The sequence below is a fragment of the Cupressus sempervirens genome, chromosome 5 (assembly GCF_028749045.1).
Source record: "Cupressus sempervirens isolate cs-2001-9-10 chromosome 5, ASM2874904v1, whole genome shotgun sequence".
Classification (NCBI taxonomy): Eukaryota; Viridiplantae; Streptophyta; class Pinopsida; order Cupressales; family Cupressaceae; genus Cupressus; species Cupressus sempervirens.
The window spans coordinates 983,799,111-983,821,620 of record NC_143122.1 but is presented as its reverse complement, the minus strand read 5'-3'; positions in this window follow the sequence as shown (position 1 = coordinate 983,821,620).

Below are 22,510 nucleotides of genomic sequence, written 5' to 3'. Positions count from 1 at the left end.
TATAGAAACATATATAAGTTAATCGTCTTCTAGTGGTTAGAATGCAAGATTCCAATGATGATTTTGATAATTTATCCACAAATACTCATCTATAGAAGAGATTTGAGGTAAAAATCATGATTTTTTTAATACTGTTGACAATGAATTTCTAGCTATAGTTCTCATATTTTTTGATATATCTAATTTGATTACAACGAAAAGAGTATACCATCCATGAAATTTGAAGGAACATATTAGTATGTGAAGAATCAATTCAAGTTTCTGTGTTGTTGTTTAAGAGGTTATCATTTATCATGTTGCAAAGTGCAAGTGGTTGAACTCGTTAATGATTTACATGTAAAATTATATTTTATTTGTTTTTAGAGATATAGTAGTTGCATTCATTTTTTTGAATCAACATGTGTTGATTGTTTGTGGGATTCATTAGCTACCCCAATCAGAACATATTTGATTTAAACTTTGAATTTCCTAATAAAACTGTACTGTCATGCCACCAGGGTGCAGGTTTGAGTCCTTGTCAAGGTAGTAAATAACATCATGATACTTGTTCCACCAATTGGCTGGATTCTGGAACATGACCTAATTTTACTTTAAAGTTTTGTGTTGTAGTCCATGTAATTGAAGAGCATTTTTTATGTGATTTTTTGGTTATCAATTTCTTTGGAATTCTAATTGAAAATTTGGATGGCTTCCAGCTAAATCAACGAGCTTGAGTTGAATCTATGAAACCATGTTGATTTGATTTATTTCAAAATTTCATAAATCAAATCAACTCAAATACGAGTTGATTTTCAAATACAAGTCTTCTTTGTCCTGTAGGTCTACAGAGAATTGTAAATTATATCTCAATGTCATGGCTTGCTTGTTCACAAAGCAACAAAACCATAATATGATTACCATAGAGATGAGGTCATATACTTTTTAGCATTTCAATAGTTTATTCATGTGTTTGATATGGAAGTTGGTGTTGCAGCTGCTCTATATGAAAATGTTGGATATTCTCAGTCTAATATATTTATTGCTTTGGCTCACCCAGGATGCAGTTCATCAACCCTCTTTAGTCAGGACCTCTCAGAGTTGACATGCTTGATTTTTTAAATTTTCCCACCTGTTAATGAAGATTTGATTAGTAGTGCTTCAAGGTATTGTTCTTCTTGTGTGTGTGTAATGGTAAATCACCTTGGATATGGAAAACATGAAGATGCTCATGAGTTTTTAAGGTAACATGAATTGCAAAGTGCTTAGAGTCTTTCAATTTTTAAATCATACTAACATATATCAAGATATAAATGCTCATAGAAATTTTTAAAATTAATCTCCATTGATGTGCTTAAACATACTGACATGGAACATGCATGCATGCTCTCGTGTGTGCGCACACACACACAGATTGATATCTTATTTTTCTTTTCCCTTTTAGATTTGTAGTTGATACTATGCAATTGATATGCCTTGATGAAGCTGGTGGAGAGGAAGCAATTCATCCAATAGCACATGTGACTACGTTCATTCAACAAACAAATGGTGGTTATCTTCAATCAAAGGTGGTGCTAGTATTAACTTTAAAATGTAAACTAAGTGAATTATGGGCCGCTCTCCCTGCTCTCCCGCCCAGGTGCTTTTTCAAACTGGAAGATCTACTGCGACTCCCCTATCTCCGTCCTGTTCCAGCGTGGCTGCTAGAGTCGCTCCCGCTCCTCTTGTGGGTGGGGCTTCTTCTGTGAGTGGGGCTAAGGCTCTTTCTGCATCTCACCTGACCTCTTCTGTGGATGGGGGTAGGGTCCCGTTTGCTCCTCTGTCGGCTTCTGGTTCTCCTGCTCCTGGTTCAAGCTCTTTTGGTTCTGGGGGAAGAACTTTCGCTGACGTTGCCGCCTTTGAGGCTGGGCTTCATGGTGCTTTCCCTCATTCTAACTCATCTGGCCCCTCTCTGGTTTCGCCTGTAAGTGCTTTAAAGCCTATTAGGGTCCCTTTGGATCTAGATTTAGTTGAAGACATTTTCCAAATGGTAGATGACCTTTCTTCTTTTGCTGCAATTTTTCGCTTTCGTGGCTATTGGCCCTCCCTTGCTGATCTACATGGCTGGATCTCCAAGAACTGGTTGCCACTGATTGATTATAATGTTCACATATTTTCGTGTGCTAAAGGTTTTTTTATAGCTAAGTTTCAAGATTCTAATGACAGGAAGATTATTTTATGTCACAATAATTTCTCTTGGCAAGGTAGATTTCCACTTATGGCCAAACTGTGGCATATGGATTTTGATCCTCTCTCGGAATCCTTTAATAAGTACCCTATCTGGGTTCGGCTCCCTAATCTTCCGATTCATCTTTGGCAGGATTCAGTTTTTGAATCTATTGGGAATGCTATTGGAGATTTCTTATATGTGGATGCTGACACTTCGGATATTTTCCACTCGACCTGTGCTCGCTTCCTTGTTGACTTGGATGTTTCTAAAGGTCTTCCTGAGGCGGTCTGTTTGGATTCCCCGAGGGGGTCTTGGTCTCAAATGTTGGATTTCAAGGGAATCCCTTTTCGTTGCAGGAAATGCCACTTGACGAGTCACGTTGTTGCTTGTTGTGTAGCTGGGAAATCCAAACCCAAGCGTTTCCCCTCTTGGTGGACTGGAGCCTTCTCTGAGCATTATACGGTGAAACAATCCTCGGTTGCTCTTGCGGTTTCAGAGGTTGAGGCTAGTGTTCCTTTCGTGCCGGTGGTTGCTTTGGCGTCTCATCCTGTGGATTCAGTGGCTGTGGGCAGCGTTCTTTCCAAGCTGGTGGTAAAGGATTTGGTCTCTCCCCCTACTTCGGTTGACCCTCCTAAGAGTCTGTTGTCGTATGTCTCTCATAGGGTTGTTGAGGCCTCTGCATCCCTTGGGTTCCACGGGTCTTTGTCCTCTGAGGATTGGGTGACCAAGGCAGCGAAGTTTGAGGACGGTCGGATTGCGGTTAAAGGGAAGAAGGCTAAGCCTTCTGCTCCCCCTTTAGATATGACCCTTCGGTTGCGTAAGGGTAACCTCATTTTAAAAGGATAATCTTTTGTTCCCTTATGTTGACTGGTTCTTTTGGGTTGGTGTTATGGTCTTGTCTCTAGTTTTCTGGTATCTGGTTTGGATAGCCTTCCTGGCTACTTTGCTCCAGGCTTTTTGTCCTTTCAGATTCCACAGTTTTTAGTTAATTTTATTGGTCATATCTGTTGGTTTCAGGTCCCTGCAAAACCTGGTTTAGTTGTTTGGCTGGTTTCAGGTCCTTTTAAAACCTGGTTGTGCTTAATGGTTTATCTTTCTCTTTGATGTAATGGGTTTCAGGGCCCCTTCAAAACCTGCTTTTACCTTAATCTAAAGCTTTAAAATGTAAAAATGTCAATGAACAAATACACGTGATTTGTAGATTTCAATTATAAAATTTATTTCTGTATAAGGAGTTTAGATTAGGGGAGTCAGCCTAGCGAGCTGACATGGCGAGTTGACTTAAAGTAGCGAGTTGGTGGGGCAAGGGTGGGTGACTTGGTGAGCTGACCTGGAGAGTTGGCCTAGGGGGCGGACTTGGTGAGTGAACTTAGAGAGTTGACTTGGTGAGCGTACTTCAATTGTTAACTTGGCGAGCTGACTTGGGGAGCCAGCCTGACAATCTAACATGGTGAGTGGGCTTAAAGTGGCAACTTGGTGGGGCAAGTTGGCGAGTCGACTTAGCGAGGCCACTTAGAGATGCTACATGGCGAGCTGACTTGGTGAGCAAGATCGATGAGCGGACCTAAAGATTGACCTTGATGAGGCACTTTGGTGGGGTGACTTGATGACCGAACTCAAAGAGTCAACTTGGCGAGCATACTTGAACAGTCGACTTGGTGGGGCAAGTTGGTGAGCCGACTTAGCAAGTCCACTTGGTGAGTCAACTTGGTGCGACGACTTGGCAAGCTAACTTGGTGAACAGGCTTAAAGACTGACCTTGATGAGGCGCTTTGGTGGGGTGACGTGATGAGCGAACTTAAAGAGTCAACTCTGTGAGCGTACTCAAACAGTCAACTTGGTGACATGACTTGGTGGCCTAGCTTGGCGAGCTGACCTGGCATGCATACTTGAATAGTAGACTTGGTGAGCTGACTGAAAGAGTCAACTCATTGAGGTGACTGGGTGGGAGTGACTTGGCGAGCTAACCGGGAGAGTTGACCTAGGGGATGGGCTTAGTGAGCAAACTTAAAGAGTCAACTTGGTGAGTGCACTTGAATTGTCGGCTTGGCGAGCAGACTTGGGGACTTGGTGGGACATGTGGGTGAGCCGACTTGGTGAGGTGACTTGGCGAGCTGACTTGGTGAGGTGACTTGGCGAGCTGACTTGGTGAGAAGATTTAAGGAATGACCTTGATGAGGTGCTTTGGTGGGGCGACTTGATGAACGAACTCAGAGTCAACTTGGCGAGCGCACTTGAACAGTTGACTTGGTGGGGTGACTTGGCCAACCCACCTGGCAAACGTACTTGAATAGTCGACTTGGTGAGCTAACGAAGTAAGCTAACATGGTGAGTGGGCTTAGAGAAGCAACTCAGTGGGGTAACTTGGCAAGCACACATAGCGAGCCAACTATTGAGGCAAGGTGGTAAAACCACTGGGTGAGTTGACATGGTGAGCTAACTTAAAGAGTCAACTCTTTGAGGTGACTTAGTGGGGGTGACTTGGTGGGCTGACCTGGAGAGTTGACCTAGGGGGCAAACTTGGTGAGCGAACTTAAAGAGTCGACTTGGTGAGCATACTTGAATTGTCGGCTTGGTGAGCTGACTATGGGAGTCAACCTGGCGAGGTGATATGGTGAGTCAACTTAAAGTGGCGACTTGGTGGCGCAAGTTGGCAAGCTGACTTATTGAGGCCACTTGGTGAGGCAACTTTGCGAAGCGACTTGGTGAGCCGACTTGGTGAGTGTACTTAAAGACTGACCTTGATGAGGCACTTTGGTTCGGTGACTTGATGAGAAAACTTAAATTGTCAACTTGATGAGCGTACTTGAACAGATGACTTGGCGGGGTGGCTTCGTTAGTTGAATTTGGTTGAAGTTTGGTCAAAAAATGGGTCAAAATTTTGACCAATAAAGGTCAAAAAATGAGCCCAAATGTACTAGTGACAACTATCAATTAAATATTTTTCCATGCTAAATTATTTTTCTAACATTCATAGTTTCTAATTTTAAAATAGATATCTATTATACTTTAACAACTTTTTGTTTGATAATTTCCAAAACTACTCAGCCTGTAACAGTCTAAAGATTGTTTCTTTCAATTATAATGGGAACATTACTTTATTCAAAAAACTAAATATTAGAACACTTTAAAAAACCTTCTATTATTATTTAAATTTCTTTATCATTCTCCTTTACATGAAGAATACTAAAAACATAAACATTCTTAAAAAATGTTAAGACTTCAACATGCAAAGAGAGTACTCTTTAAAAAAGATTAGAGCTACTGATGGATGATTGATTAATCTACATTATTTTAAAAAAGAATCTTACAATAAATATAGAAATAAACAAATAAAATAAGTTCACATTCCTTATTCAACGACCAAAATTGCTCTAATAAATAATTGTTATGACCATAAAGATGACTAATAGATTATGTTTGTAGTAGCCATTATTTTCAAGCTGAAAATGTAAAAAGATAAAAAGAAACCATACAAACAAATCAAAATTAATACTGCAAAATATCAAATGCATGCGTTACCCTTCCCTACAAATTTTGATGAAACTATGTCTACTTGCTTCCTTTAAAATCCCACTAATCTCAAATTACTACTAAATACCTCTTCAATCATACTTTTTATAGCATCCTAATTGTTAAATATATAAATAAATTACATTACAGTAACATGCATTTGTGGTTGCCTTTGTTCATATTTTTTCTCACTCATGTCTCCGTAACTGTCTCTCTTTTATATTCTCTTCCGTAAAATCAACCCATAGTTTAAAATATAAAATATTTATTAGCCTACTCTGAATATTTATCACATAAAAATTAGTACGCAAATTTCATAACAAATACTTGAATTTTTTTCTATTTGGGTTTTAACACAATTTATTCATTACAAGAGAAGGGCCACAAACATTATAATTTGTTCTCAGCCAAGGCGAACTCTATTCTCTTCACCTCCTTGTTGTTTTAGGATCCATACCTCTCCATCTAGATCCATTAATCACTCTGTTGTACTTAAAGCCTCTATAAAAAGAATATTTTTGTAGGAAAGGAATATGAAAAAGCTAAGGATCATTTACCTATAACCAAAAAGGGATATAAGAAAAGCTTCAAAAAATGCTAGTGAAGTAATGCTCATAAGTTAGTCGCATAACAGTTTTCAACTACAAACAAATCATTTGTGTGTCTCAAGCAAATACATTAAAATCTATATTTTATTGATCTCCACAAGATCAATTGAAATAAAAAAGTGGTTCCTTCTTGAAATAAAAGAATCCTATATCCTTAGCACTGTCAAATTTTCAATCATCCTAGGGAAAACGAGGTTCACCAGAGCAGAAAGCCAACTCGAAGCACTTGTTCAAATTGATTGAAAAAGCTCACTCAAATTGATATAATGGTTTCTCAAAATTGCATAGCTTGCTCAAATTAAAATACTTAAGATCATAGAATAACACTCTTCCATTTCCGCTTGCATTTGTTAATTTGTCAATCTAGCAAGATCTCATTTCTTTGAAGAGACTCAAATTATGTCACTTCCACATATTATCTGGATTCATTTTATTATAAATCCAATCATTACATCTTCTCAATTCATTTACTATTATTTTGTAACTATTGCTAAACTCTTTAATATTGTGCACACATGGATCTATTCAATCAATTATCATTCTAAAATATACATGTACAAATGTCTGTCTAATTTTTTCAAAAAAGTCAAATGTTTACATTGATAAATACTTCCTCTATAGAAAGCCTCTCAGCTTACTTATCATTTAACACTTTATTATTATTTACAAGTTTTTGTTTGCCTAGAAGGATAAGGATCACATTTCCTAAAGTGATGATGTGGCATTGTCTACATTGTGCTCTCTACTTATTAGTCCACATGTCATTTATCCTTATGTACTTGTTATGGATTTGAATTTTCTTAGTGGCCCATGAAGGCAATGTAAATTTTTCATTTGCTCATAAGGTTGTGCTTAATCGTATATGGGTGAGCATTTAATGCTTGTAGCGAGTGGTTATAAAACTTTAATAAGGATTATGTGGGTCAATCTTGGCCCTTGATTTCAAATTAATCTTGGCATTTCATTATTTTTGAGCTCCTTTATAAGGATTTCTCCCCTTATTTGCAAAGATAGAGGTTGGGGAATTGTTGCTAATATAATGCCAAATTACTTTTCATTATTGTGTCTTGCATGGTGTATTGTTTTGATCAAGTTTGCATTATTTCATGATGATAAATATTTCCTCACTTAGTTTAGGATCTTATCTCATGTTGCTAGAAGAAGTTTAGTTGAATGTAAGTTTTTGTGGATTTTTACTTGCTTGTGTCGAACAAATCGGGGGCACTGGCCTCTTGTTGGTGGTACGAGCATCTTGTGTGGTGAGTCAATTATTGAAATTAATTAACTTCAATTGATATTAAATCTTTAGTTTGCATCCATTTGATGGGATTGGAGAGGAGCTATTGATTTGAAAACCATTTGAGTATTTCTTAAAAGCTTGCACTAAGTAGGCAGACTTGTTGGACAGATTGCATCTAGTAGTAGAGTCCAAATCCATCCATGATTCCTTACATTTATAGTCGAAGTAGAAGTAGAAGTAGAAATAGGGTTATAAGTTAGATTTGGAGTTGAAGTGGAAAAGTTGAGCTATATTTTTATTACACATTGCAAAGCCAAATCTTTAGAAGTGAAACATTTTCAATACCTATTGAATAAATAGGGTGAGTCCCTTTGTGATAACCTATAAATCACATTATTTCAATGAGTACCACAATATAAGGAACCTTGAAGTCATTTTATAATCTTACTTTGAAAGCATAGCATGAGAGATTACCTTATATCAAGAGGGGATTAATTTTTTTATGTTTCATCTTGAAACATTGAGTATTTGGTTCTACATGTTGTAGTGGAACAAAGATCACATCAACATATCCTAATGTTTAAACAAAACTAATAAAAACATGGCAACCCAATTTCATATTTACAAACCAGATCACAAAGACATTTAGATTTTCAAAATCCATTATTAGTTAATAATATTCCCAAACATTAAAATATCATTCAAATCAATAGATCTTAATTGATTACTATCAAAATCTTCATTTTCGAGTCAAATTCATATACAAAATAAAATTTATTAACCCAACTCTCAACTTTCTAATCAGATTGTTAACCCATTGAAACTTTGAAAATCATTTACAAAAGAAGATGAAAGAAAAGTAGAACTCCAAAACTTGTTGCAAAAAAATTCGTGGTTGTTGTCGTAATAGGCCTATGAAAAAGTTTATGTTGTGGAGTCTTCAAGATGTGGGTAGCTTCCTTTCATTACTTTAAGTTATGAAGAAAGGCCACAAAGCTCAAGGAGGGGAATGTGAGATAGAATATGATTTGCAGCTAACCAATCTTTTTATAGAAGGATGGTTGTGAGCTTGCAAGAATTAAGTGTTATAGAAAAAAATGGCAATTGCTAAGCTTAAACTTAGCAACAAAATTCAAAATGTATGGCCATCTTTTGGATTTTGTAGGCATCATAAGTTTGTTTTCATGGAAAATAGAGGGAATATTTGTAGGTTAGCCACCTCAAGGATGGAATTAGTTTCTTTTATGAGAATGGAATAACCTTTGAGAGAAATGGGTATGCTAGGATTTACCTAGAAATAATTTGTGCAATTACTCAATTGACTATCTCTAGGCACTTAGTCGATATGTCTTTAGGAAGGAGAAAGGTTAATAGCCTTGGCAAAAGAGCCAGAGTTTCTTTGGATATATGTGGGTTTGATAAGGCTTTTGGGAGAAAAGGAAAAAATGGGACTGTTACAGAATCATGACCACAAATCTCAACATTCCACATAAATTTTTGTTTTTTGAAAAAATCCCTCCAAGATATGCAATGAAAAAGATATTCCATACCCATAGTGGATACAAAAAAGGGTTAGTGCAAGAAGTTAGGTCTCACTTTTGGTCAAAAAGTGGAAGTATTTTTCCTATTTCTAGATTTTCTTATCAAATGATGGTATAATTTGAGGCACTTATAGTTTGAATACCACAAAATTTTAGTAATAGAGATTGTAGTGCTCATAGTCTACTTTTTGAATATGTATTTTATTTGAATGCTTATATAACATATTCTTTGTTTTGTATGGATCTTTAAAAACCACATTTTCAAAATGCTTGTTTCATGACCATACCATGCTCGTGTATGGATACCATAATTTGACACAACTAAATGAATTTTTGTGAATCCTTTTACAAGAAGTTACCTGACACACCAAAGATTAACGAGAATAATTTTTCTTAAATTTTTGATGATTTATTTACTTATTTATTTATTTTTAATTGATGATTAAGCTAATTTCTAAAATCTCGTGTATAGACACCATAATTTAATCAAAATTTAACTTTTTAAATTTTTTGTAACTTCAAAAGAATTGTGTGCAGATTAATGACATGTAAATTAATTCAAAAAAATAAAAAATTTAAAAAGTTATCAAATTTTTAGTGAATCTCACTATTTTATGTTGAGTGACACTTTTGATTAATAAATGATGAAAAAATAGAAAATGAACTCATAACACTATAAAATTTACATTTCTAAAATCTGAATAGTAAGATCTATAATGAGTTTTTGTTTTGTCAAAAAATTCAATGAGGAAGACTGTATACAAATTATGGCAATGCCTAAAATTGTTGAATTATTGTCTTAGTCAAAATTTGATAGATAAAGGCACATGTTTGGGCCCACCAAGCCTATACCATGCCTTTCCCTAAAGAAAAACCCAATGTCATTGGGAAATTCCCACCCATAGCTTTAAAATCATGCACCTGATTCTTAATTCAAAAATTGGTGCCTGATTCTAATTTAGCCATTGAAAAAATCAAGCACCTGATAATTTAAATTATTGGGTACCCAATTTTAAAATCGCATATCCGATTATTTAAAAATCGGGTGCCCGATTTATAAATTGGGCATTCAATTCATAGATACTTGTTGGGTCCCAAAAGTTGACCCACAAAGCACTAAACAATCATTGTAATCATTGTTTGATAGACCCCAACTGCAACAACAATTTTTTGTCATATTATTCTACTTTCTTGTCATCATCTTATAGAGTTTCCAAGCTTTGATTGATTTGAAAATCAAAGTTAGTGCAAACATGGGATCAAAACAATGAAGAAAGAATAAAATGAAAGTTTTGACAAATGAGGCGATTGCAACAAACAAAGAGAAGGAAGCACAATGTCAACGAGAGAGAAGACAAAGAATTAGAGAGTTGAGCAACGTTGGGTCTTCAATTTCAATTTTTTTTTTCAAAAGAGGACATTGAGGATACCATAATGGATGAAGAGGATGAAGAAGAGAACCCAATACAAGGAGATTTAGGTGCACATTCTAATCAAACATTCAATATGAGTGCGTCTCCAAACCCTCAAGTTTATTCTCGTGATGAAATTTGAGATTTTGTAGAAGCATATTACGATTTTAATGATTTAGGCTTTCTTCATGAGAATAGATTTTTAAATGATCATGCACAACAAACTCCAATGAAAATGCAAGACACAAAATAAATACCAAGGAAAAATGAAAATGAGATTCAAATTTTAAATAACATTGAAAATGAAATACCAATTGAAAACAATAATTATATGAATGTAGACATGGAAATAAAAATTACTGAAGAAACATGTTTGAATGATACTGAAGTGCATGGACATAATTTTCATTTTTCTAATGATGTGCTAGATAATCTTCATGGATCAGTTTCATGGAGACAAATTAGGATACAAGCTAACAGATTATATAGACAATTTTTTTATAATAAAAAAATTGGGTTTCAATGCCAGTTTATGTTACAACTAATTAAAATATCTAAAATGAAAAAAGTTATGAAAAGGTTAGGAATGTATGCAAAAACTAAGAATAAAAATGAGTCTTTAAGACAAGTTGTATCCACTGTTGCCAGTCCTTTAATGTTATCAAAACTTAGAGAAGTCGTTCTAAAGATAAGAATGCAACACGACGAGCAATAATAACAAATTTTGTTAACAAATCAACTTTTGACAAAAGATTGATTAGTAACATAAGTGGATATCTTAATGTGAGTCGTAAAATTTTAGAAAGAGTTGTAAAGAGAAGGTTTAACTTTGAATGTGATCCCACAAACAGTTTGTGGACTTACATAGTGGTAGACTCCTTAGATCTAATATGAAACTTACTAGTGAAGTCAAATGTTTGGTTGAAATTTTTTGGCATGATAATACAAGAGTATCACCTAATTCAAGAGATGTTCTTAAATTGAGAATTGGCTTCAAAATGCGCGATCTACATCCTAAACACCTTTTGGACATGACTCAAACTAAATTGTTCAACAAAAAAAATTAGATGATAAGGTGTTCACTATTACCATTAGTCAAAAATCTTTTGAAAAGTGTAAACCATGGTATTTTAAGGATTAATACGGAAATAGTCAAATGTTGCTGTAAAACTCATGTTCAATTTAGTTAGGTATTTTTTTGATCTATATGTAGTACCATGCATAGTAAAGAAATGTTGTAGGAATGTGGTATAAAAATACCACCTCAAACTATAAAGGATTTCATATCAAGTTTGTTTTATAAGCCACCTAATGACCAGTATTTTCTTTTCAATGCATGTCTTTTTGGTACATGTGATATGTGTGGCAATCTTGCTTTGTTAGATGAATGTTTGCATGAAAATTCTTTTACTACTTTTGGACAATAATTAGTGTTGGTCATTTTTGCCTTCCTGCCAAAATCACCACATTTGAATTCAACGTAGTAATGTTCACAGGTTTTAAATATCCAAATATTCAAAAAGGGAACAAAATACTTTATGCTAACCTGATAATATTCCTTTCCCTATGCATTTTAATGTTTCTACAGGCTCGCAAGTTCGTCATTGTCAGATCAAGATAGATCAATGGTTGGCACTATCTCGCTATGGGAAGTTGCACGTTGTTTTGCCATAGCGACATAGTGCCTTTTGGCTGCATGTCAGGTGGGTCCTCCCTTTCCTTGTTGTTTCTCTGGCGCCGGGTTTTGCTAAATCCATGGTGGGCGCTATGGCACTATTGGAAAATCTGTGTTCCTTGCCATTAGCGACATAGCGCCCAGACGGAAAGTGATACTACGGTGACATCAAAAGGAAGGTGGGTCCCAAGTATGCCCCGTCAGATATCAGTGATGAAATTTGTTAGACACGTTCGCAGTTGGTCAATTTTTTCATTGGCTAAAGTATAACTATGTAGAATGTGGGTCCTGCTTCACTTGGCAGGCTGCAAACGAGGATTTTTCAGACAAGTTGGCACGTGGCCAGTTTCTATTGGTTGGTATACTGATAGGTCAGATCCATCTTGCTCGTTGCTAGATCTCAAAAAATCAACAGTGGGCGCTATCTCGCTATGGGAAGCTGTGAGGATATTATCCATAGCGACATAGCGGCTTGGTGACGCGTGGCACAGATGACGTAATGGGCCCACCCTTCTCCAAAGTAATATTATGGCTCATCCTCAGTGGCAGTTGTTAGGTGGGTCATAGTACAGTGGTGATATTTCATTGGTTCATTCAGGCAACTCAGTGTGTAGTTGTACAATTTTGTTGATCATCGTAGATCTAAGGAAATCGATGGTAGGCACCATCTCACTATGGAAAGTTGCGAGGATATTACCCATAGCGACATAGTGCCATTGTGCCACATGTATCAGTGAGGCCAGGTCTTGTCAAGATGAAGATGCTAGGTTGTGCCAGATGGTTGCCAAGTATTTCATGGGCCCAAAAGTTTTAAGGAGATAGCGTAGTAATATGGCAAGTCTTCATGATCATCAGATCAGTCTAAATCCACGGTGGGCACTATCTCACTATGGAAAATTGCTCGAAGGATACGCATAGCGACATAGTGCCTCGGTGACACATGTCCCAGTGGGTTCGATGGAGACAATAGCAGTTAGATGCGTTGGCAGTTAATGTGATTGTCACAGTTGGAGTTTGAGGAATTGGCGCAGTTAGTAAAGAAAGATTGGTCAGCCTTGGGATGACCTTATGGGGTGGAAAAGTGAAAAGAGGTTGTTGGTCCATGTGGCTCATTCCAGTGCCAGGTTTATGTTGACTTACTGACCCTACTGATTCAGGTGCTCAGGAATGAAGAAAGTCAGGATTTTTATTGCGATTTGATCTTCGTGATCAATCCCAACCAACCCAGAATGAATGCAAGACCATGAAGAACACTCCACCTCCAATCCAATCCATCTACCTAGTCAGAATGGCTTAATGGCACCATATTCGTCCTCTCAAGGCATTATTTGATACAGAAGATCAGATATCATTGCATCTAGATCCGTATCCAGATCAGATTTTCTCCATGATTGTTCTCTGTAGGGCTTAATGGCAGGTTGTTGCAAACTAATTATAGTTGGAGGACACCCGAGTTATGCCTGAGCTATAAAGGCAAAAATTTATGAATTTTAAAGGGTCGACCTTTCTCTATTTTCTATATTACTGCTCTGTAGATTCGCAGTGTAAATTCCCCTGTGCCTCTGAACTACATGATTTTCTCTCTTATCTACTTCACCCATTGGTATGAAAGTGCAAGAATTCTTTGCCTCTTACTGGTGTTTTGTAGAGATCTATGATCTACATGACTGTATCTCCTTGGCCTATGAATGATAATATAAGTGAATCTCTCTTTCCTTGTGTCATTCATCTTGGTCTTCTGATCTGCATGTAATTATTAGATTAAAGCAAGTCTGAATGTGTATATCCTTAGTTTCATTGTGGTTCAATAATGCATATATGGGCAGAGTTTGGTCTGAACACTATATTTTGGCGCATCACCTCTTTAGATTGGATTAGGTAGATTTTCTTTCATGCTCTTCTTCTCCCTTTTCCTCTCCAAGAGTAGTTAGGCGCATCCTGATAGTAAGAGGAAGCCAACCTTCTCTGGAGACTCAACCTCACAGTTCATGTCCCACAGCTTGGAGGTTGTTTCCATGTTTCACTAGGTTGTCCTCATGCATAGGCTTTGGACAAGGGTGAAAACCTAAGTGACAACAGTTTTTGACACGCCTGGTGGGACAACTTTTTAGAAGATTTCAAGCCTACTGGTGTCAAAAGGGAAGATTTCAAGATCAATACCAAGGAGATAGTACTGGCTTTGGTGTTTAAGCCTTCAAGGGGCTCATTTTTCAAAGTACTTGGCAACTCTGAGCTTCAAATACATATCTAGTTCTAGACCAAAGTTGCAGTGATTCATGCCCAGAGCTGAAACAAGGGCATCTTCTAGAGGTAAGTTTCAGTATCAAGAGCTTTCATTTTCAAACCCTAGAAGAAGGAAGACTAGAATATCTTTATCAACGGTTAGGAGTGCAATAGTAACAAATACACCTACAAGATCTATCTCTACTCCTCCTGCTGTTAGATCTTAGCCTAGACAACCATCAATACATATCAATAGATCACTTGTCTATATGGCGTTGCCTAGAGATCATACTTTTGCCACTTTTAATGGTGGGAGCCCTCTCTTATTAGCCCAAAGACATGACATACTAGTGGCTGCCCTCAAAAGTATACCCGATTTTATTGGTGAAACTTCTATCTCTCCCTTAGAACACATTCAAGAGGTTGCAAATGTCTGCAATATCCATGGTATTACAGAGGATGATGTTGTAGTTAGGCTCCTAGCCTCATCCTTGAAAGGAAAATCACTACAATGGTATAGAGGTTTAGCTCATGGTTCTATAACAGATTGGGATGGATTAGGAGTAGGATTGTGCACACATTTTGAGGATAAAAGTGACTATTTGTCACTTTTAGAGCAGTTGACTACTATAAAAGAGCCCCCCATGAATGTATGACTGATTTTAATTATAGATTTCAAAAGACATGGGATAGAATACCTATTTCAGTGAAGCCTACCCCTGGTAATGCCTTCTTGCATTACCTTAGAGCTTTTAACAATGATATTGCCAATACAATCCAAACTATGGGAGGAGATACCTTGCCTAATGCTTATGACATAGCAATAAAATCAGAGAACATCCTAATAAAAGGAGGTAAGCTAGCTCCAAGGCCTCCTATGCCTTTCTTCCCTGATGTTCCAAATCATCAACCAACAATGGCTCCTCTTCCCACAACTTCTACATCACAATCCCTTGTTCCAGTCCCTCAAGCTTCCACATCTTCAAATGGGATAGTTGAAATAAAAAAGATGATGCAATCTCTGATGCAGAACATGGATAAAAGAGAAAAGAACCTAGAGAAAAGATTGCAAGATTATGGGAAGAAGCTGGAGGATAACTCCTCTCTGATGCAGAAAGTAAGCAACAAGGTGGTGACTTTAGAAAGATAGCAAGCTCAAGGTAGTGGTAAGCCCCCAAATCCTAATCATTGGAACAATTATTTTGATTAGAGTAGGCAGGGTGGTCATGCTTCAACCTCAAATGTAAACCAAAGTAGGGCTATAGTCCCTCAAAACAATATGGCTCAACATCAAGATTTTTGTCCCTCCTGTAACTACTCCTATGCCTATTGTATGTGTCAGAAGGCTAAATCTTTTATGGCTTTGACAGTCCAAGAGCCTGCAATACAACAATCATACAAGGAGGACCAATCTAAAGATGCCTCAGATATGCAAAGACAGGGTGATTGCTCTTTTATGAATCATCAGATGGAGGAGCATTGTAATGTAAACCAAAATTCCATTGCTCATAACACTAGAAGCAAAAGAAGAGCTATGGAAGATATTGTCCCTCCTTTCACCAATCAGGCCTCAACTTCAAATGCAATATCTCATGAGCAAGAAGCAAATAATCAATCAAGTGTCTTTCAGCAACAAAGGCAAAATCATGGCAGGAAGGATGCAAGTGATCCTCAGGTTATTCCATCTCAACCTCATATAATTGCAGCTCCCAAAGCACATGGTTTATGTAATACCACTTGGTGGTTTTGTGGGACTTGCTACTATATAAGCAGCCACAAGGGTAGTTGTTGTAGAGAGAGAGAGAGTGACAAGGAGAAGACAAAAGGCAAGAGTCGAGCAGGACAAGGCTTGACAAGTTAGCCAAGGGAGCATTTGTGAAGGTTGAAAACATGGCATGGGATGTGTGGATTCATGCTTGTTCACATAGTTTGCTCGGTTGTGGCTATGGCCATGAAGGCTTCCATGGTTGTATGGCAATGGTATTTTTGCTAAATAATACATGATGATGGATGCTTTTGGAGGCTGGGTTTTTCCTTCAATGAGGGTTTCCTAGGGTATATCTTGGGGTATGTTATCTATTCTCTTGCATGTGGATTTTAATTCCGTGTTTATTTTAAATTTATTATGGGTTATGTGGAAATGGTTATATTTTTTATTGCCAAGTTTTCTTACAAGTGGTATCAGAGCTATGGTTTTATTATTGTAACCCTAGATTGAATCCATGGGAATGCATGAGAGGATAAAAGAAAGGGCAAGATATATGAATGATTTATTGCAAATCTAAGGGTTTTGGATTTGCTGTTATGATGGGATGTTAAAAGATTTGGGCATGTGAAATTGTTGGAAAAAAAGATTTTTCGGATGTTTCATTTAAAATGAGGGTTTTGGGGGGTAGCATGCAGAAATGACCTCTTGGGTAAAAACAGACCTCACCATTGGATCCGGGTCGACATTTTCATAAATTTTGATATATAATATGCCCTAGTTTGGCCATGTTTAGAGGAAATGAAAGAGTTTTTTGGTTTTCGCTCATGATGGCTGTCAAATTTAATCCCGTCGGAATTTTCGTTACTAAAAAAATAAAAAATGAAAAATCGTACTGAAAATGGTAAAAAGACAGTTTTAGTAAAACGTCCATAACTTTCTCTCAGAATATCGGATTTCAGAGTTCTTACATGCGTTGGAAAGCTAATTCAGAGCACTAAAACTTGGTGTAGGTTTGGTTCCATGATTTTAAGATTTTGTCAGATTTTAAGAGCCCTAAAGTTAGATGTTGTTTATTTTGAGCACGGATTAGGGCATAACTTGGGCATACAGAGTCGGATTTTGGACTTCGAGTAGTCAACGGAAAGCTCTTGGAGAGCTCTACACATTGGTTCAGATTTGGTGTAGGTTTGACATGATTTATTTATTGATATATTGATCTGAACAGTTTATAAGTATATTTTGACTATGGTAACATTGTGAGTTTATGGCATTGGAGATTTAAGTTTTGATGTCATTGTATACTCAAGTTTGGTCTCATGATGATATGGTTATTAGTGTTTGGTTTGAATATGCATGATGACTTGTTGGATCTACAAGTTGTGTAGTGTTGTAAGTGGTCTATACTTATAGGTTGCATTTATGACTTGGTTATGGGTTGTCTTTGCCCATTGATCTTTCATTATTGATGTATATTCAGATTGGTGGCTTGGATTTGGGTTGTCTATACCCTAAGTCACATGATTTACTATTTTCTTCATGTAGAAGGGATGAGCTGTTGTTACCAGGTACAATCATGGTGGAGGATTGTGGTTGACTATTTTATGTTGACAGGTTGGACATACTTTGAGAGCTAGATGCTCGGTTCATGGATGTGATCATGGTGTCATAGATTTTGGCATGACATGATTGGATATACAGGTACATCGTTGATGTTCATTAGCTTGGATTTCTGATTCAGTTATGGTGCTATATCTTCTTGGTTGAGGATCATGGTTATTTGGTTTCTTTTGAGGAGCTCATGATGTGCACTTTGAGTTCTTTGATGGTTTGATGCCTTGGTTGATTCTCATGGTTAGAATATGGGTTTTCATTATTATGTCATGGATAGCTTGGATACACGGTTTAGTGGGAGCTTGTGACAATGATGAGGTGACAGTGCAAGATTAGTTCCTGGTTTAGTTTGGATCTTCATATAGGAGATGGATTTTATGATGTCATAGGTGACTTGGTACCACAGTTGAGTGGGAGTTGTTGGCATTGATATATTTATTGAGTGTTTGTAGATGTTGGAGGTTTGTTTTAGATCCTGTTGCTGAAAAACCGTCTTTGGCATTTGCATGGTGCACTTGTTATCTTCATGGTGTTTGAAGATGGTTAGATCTTGAGGACTCATGGAGTTCTTGGTTATCTTCATGGTATGTGGAGATGGTTCTTCCTGGTATGTGGAGATGGTTTTCTTCATAGTGTGTGGAGATGGTTGCATCTTGAGGATTCACAGGGTTCTTGGCAAAGGTGTGGTTTATGCTTTTATTTGGCATGTTATCCTTGGTATGAGGATGGTTTCATTATTATGTCATGGTATACTCTTGATACGTGTTTAGAGTTGTGACATGTTATAGTATGTTCATGTGGAGCATGTTATCTCTTTGGTTGAGATGGTAAGATCATGTTGTCATGTTTATGTTCCTGAGGCCATGGTTGGAACTTTGATATTGATCTTGGTTTAGTTTCTTGGTATTGAGTACACTGATCATAAGCTAGATACTTCATGACATTGCTATGTTGCATTTGGAGTTGGCATGGATTGATTGGTTACAGGTGCTCATGGATACTTAGAGACGGTGGTGATGCTGATTTCTCTTGGATTAGAGAAGTATTTGTTGGGACAGTTGATGGTTTCAGCAGGAAGTCCGAGGGGCAGTCACCTGATATGGACTTGAGAGGAGATTGTTCTTAGATGAGTCTTGGTTGGAGACTTGGGTATCTTGATGAGCATTCTCATTCCCCACTCTTGGTCTACTTGGCAGTTTGCTACTTGAGAGGTATAGCCCATTGTTTCTCTCAGTTGCATTATATTTATGCTTCTCTTTCATGGAAATGGATCTTGAGCTATGGTACATGAGTTAGTTCTAGAGGGTTCATTTGAGAGATGGTTAAACATTGGTTTATCTCCATGTGCATATGTTGTTATGCTGGTTGAGTTTGGGAGATGGTTTTATATTGGGCATATTCCTTGGATTAGAAATGGTTATTCCTTGGTTTAGGGATGGGTTTATTGAGTTTGATCTTCTTGTGAGAGGCTTACATCCATGATTAGTTATATGCTATGGTTTGGGTGTTGTTGATGCTTCTTGTTGGGGTTTTCTGGAGGAGATCTAACTTGTACAGTTTACATCTAGAGGTGTGTGTAGAAGGACATGATACAGGTTATGATTTGCATGGTTTCTTTGGTCTTGGTTATTTTCTTGGATGTTCAGTTTTGACTACATTGGATTTGAGATTGGTTGGAGATTGTGATCACTGGTTTGTGCTCATGTATGTCATGTGAGAGATGACATGGTTATTCCTTTATCTCTTTCCTTTGTTGGTTGTGGTAAACTTGGGAGAGCATTGGAGACTTGTTATGAGAGTTTTTTTTTTTCTTGCAAGATATCAGTTTATGTATTGTGGATGTCCTTGATACTACATGGATTCACTTCTTTGAGATGTGTTGAGTGGATTGATTATAGATTTGACATTATCTTTTGTAGTGGGAGCTTCTTAGTATATATGTGGCAGGTATTGCTCTTGAGGCTTGTGATTGCAGGTTGTAGATTGGATATGTCAGTGATATGAGATTCACTTGTTATACCTTTGAGGTATGGATAGTTGGATGGGTTTGGCACTTTGCTGTGGGTGCTATTTCAGCTATGGATATTTTGACAACTACGGATACATGTGATTACCTTTGGATCAGGTTATTTGTGCTTGGAATTTTAGTTGGTACAGGATGTTATGATCTTCTAATGCGACAGGTTGGGTGGCTTTCTCTTTGGATGGCTTCTATGTATGTCCAGTGGGAGTGGCATAATAGGAGGTGAGATCATTCATGTTCAAGATGCTGGATACTTTGATTTTGTTGCAAGTACCAGGATGGAGCACTTGGTGTATTTTGATCCATGATGGTGGATGTGCTAGGAGGGATTGTTCCCTTGTTCATTTATGTGGCTACGGATTGACCCTATGCAATGTATACAACAAGTGGGAGATTGTTGAGATAACGGGTGTTGCACACATTGCATAATATTATTTTATTTTATTATGTAATGTTGTGCCTAGATGGACGTGCAACATGTAAAGATTTCCATGGAATATTCTTGATGAGTTGTATTGTAACATTGTGAAAATATTTAATGTAATTATTTAATATTGGGGGAAAGAATTAAATGTCCAATATTAAATGTGGGGTCAGTGGGTTAGGTAGCACATGGTTTTAGCACATGGTTTATGTAATACCACTTGGTGGTTTTGTGGGACTTGCTACTATATAAGAAGCCACAAGGGTAGTTGTTGTAGAGAGAGAGAGTGACAAGGAGAAGACAAAAGGCAAGAGTCGAGTAGGACAAGGCTTGACAGGTTAGCCAAGGGAGCATTTGTGAAGGTTGAAAGCATGGCATGGGATGTGTGGATTCATGCTTGTTCACATAGTTTGCTCGGATGTGGCTATGGCCATGAAGGCTTCCATGGTTGTATGGCAATGGTATTTTTGGTGAATAATACATGATGATGGATGCTTTTGGAGGCTAGGTTTTTTCCTCAATGAGGGTTTCCCAGGGTATATCTTGTGTCACATTTGTGGGTATGTTATCTATTCTCTTGCATGTGGATTTTAATTCCATGTTTATTTTAGATTTATTATGGGTTATGTGGAAACGGTTATATTCTTTATTGCCAAGTTTCCTTACAATGTAGACCCTAGAGACACACCAGTAGCAGGTAAAAAAGAGTTTTGATAGGAAGGCTAAGGTCAGAATCTTCAGGGAGGGAGATTTGGTTCTGAAATGGGATGCAGATAGGGAAAAATTAGGAAGACACTCAAAGTTTGATGCATTGTGGAGTGGTCCCTATCTGATTGTTTGTTGCAAATAGGCCAATGCTTTCCAGTTAAGCAGACCTAGTGGTGAAATTTTGCCCATCCCAGTCAATGGGATCTATCTCAAGCCATGTTTCTAAGGGTTTGAGATTCCATGTACATAGTTATTTTAGTTTTATTTTCAATTGTTCCCTGCTTTTCCAAGAAGTGCACGAGCACAGGATTGTCTCCGTGAGACAGCAAGTTTTGAAATTTTGAAGGGTACAGAAGGAGGTTTTGGTCTATGGTTCCAGTTGCAGAGACAGGGGTTTCAGGGTTTTCCTCTTAGAGGTAGGGTTAGGGTTTCATAGTATACACAGGATCCACATCTTTTTGACTCTGTAGCCCAATGGATTCATGAGGTCACTGGTCTATGCTAGCTGGCTTGCATCCCCTCTGAGTCGCCAGATTTGTTGGTCATTTTTGCCTTCTTGCCAGAATCATCACATTTGAATTCAATGTAGTAATGTTCACAGGTTTTAAATATCCAAAGATTCAAAAAGGGCACAAAATACTTTATGCTAACCTAATAATATTCCTTTCCCTGCGCATTTTAATGTTTCTGTGGGCCCGCAAGTTCCTCATCGTCAGATCGAGATAGATCAATGGTTGGCGCTATCTCGCTATGGGAAGTTGTACGTTGTTTTTCCATAGTGACATAGCGCCTTTTGGCTGCATGTCAGGTGGGTCCTCCCTTTCCTTATTGTTTCTCCAATGCCGAGTTTTGCTAAATCCATGGTGGGCGCTATGGCGCTATCGAAAAATCTATGTTCCTCGCCGTTAGCGACATAGCGCCCAGACAAAAAGTGATACTGCGATGACATCAGAAGGAAGGTGGGTCCCAAGTATGCCCTATCGAATATCAATGATGAAATTTGTCAAACATGTTGGCAGTTGGTCAATTTTTTCACTGGCTAAAGTATAACTATGTAGAATGTGGGTCCTACTTCACTTGGTGGGCCGCAAACAAGGATTTGTCAGACAGGTTGGCACGTGGCTAGTTTCTATTAGTTGGTATACTGATAGGTTAGATCCATCTTGCTCATCGCCGGATCTCAGAAAATCAACGGTGGGCACTATCTCACTATGGGAAGCTACGAGGATATTATCCATAGCGACATAGCGCCTCAACGATGTGTGGCACAGATGACGTAATGGGCCTGCCCTTCTCCAAAGTAATATTATGGCTCGTCCTCGGTGGTAGTTGTTAGGTGGGTCATAGTACAGTAGTGATATTTCATTGGTCCATTCAGCCAACTCAATGTGCAGTTGTACAATTTTGTTGATCACCGTAGATCTAAGGAAATTAATGGTAGGTGCCATCTCGCTATTGAAAGCTGCGAGGATATTACCCATAGCAACATAGCGCCATTGTGCCACGTGTATCAGTGGGGCCAGGTCTTGCCAAGATGAGGATGCCAGGTTGTGCCAGATGGTTGCCAAGTATTTCGTGGGCCTAGAAGTTTTAAGGAGATAGCGCAGTAATATGGTAAGTCTTCACGATCGTTAAATCA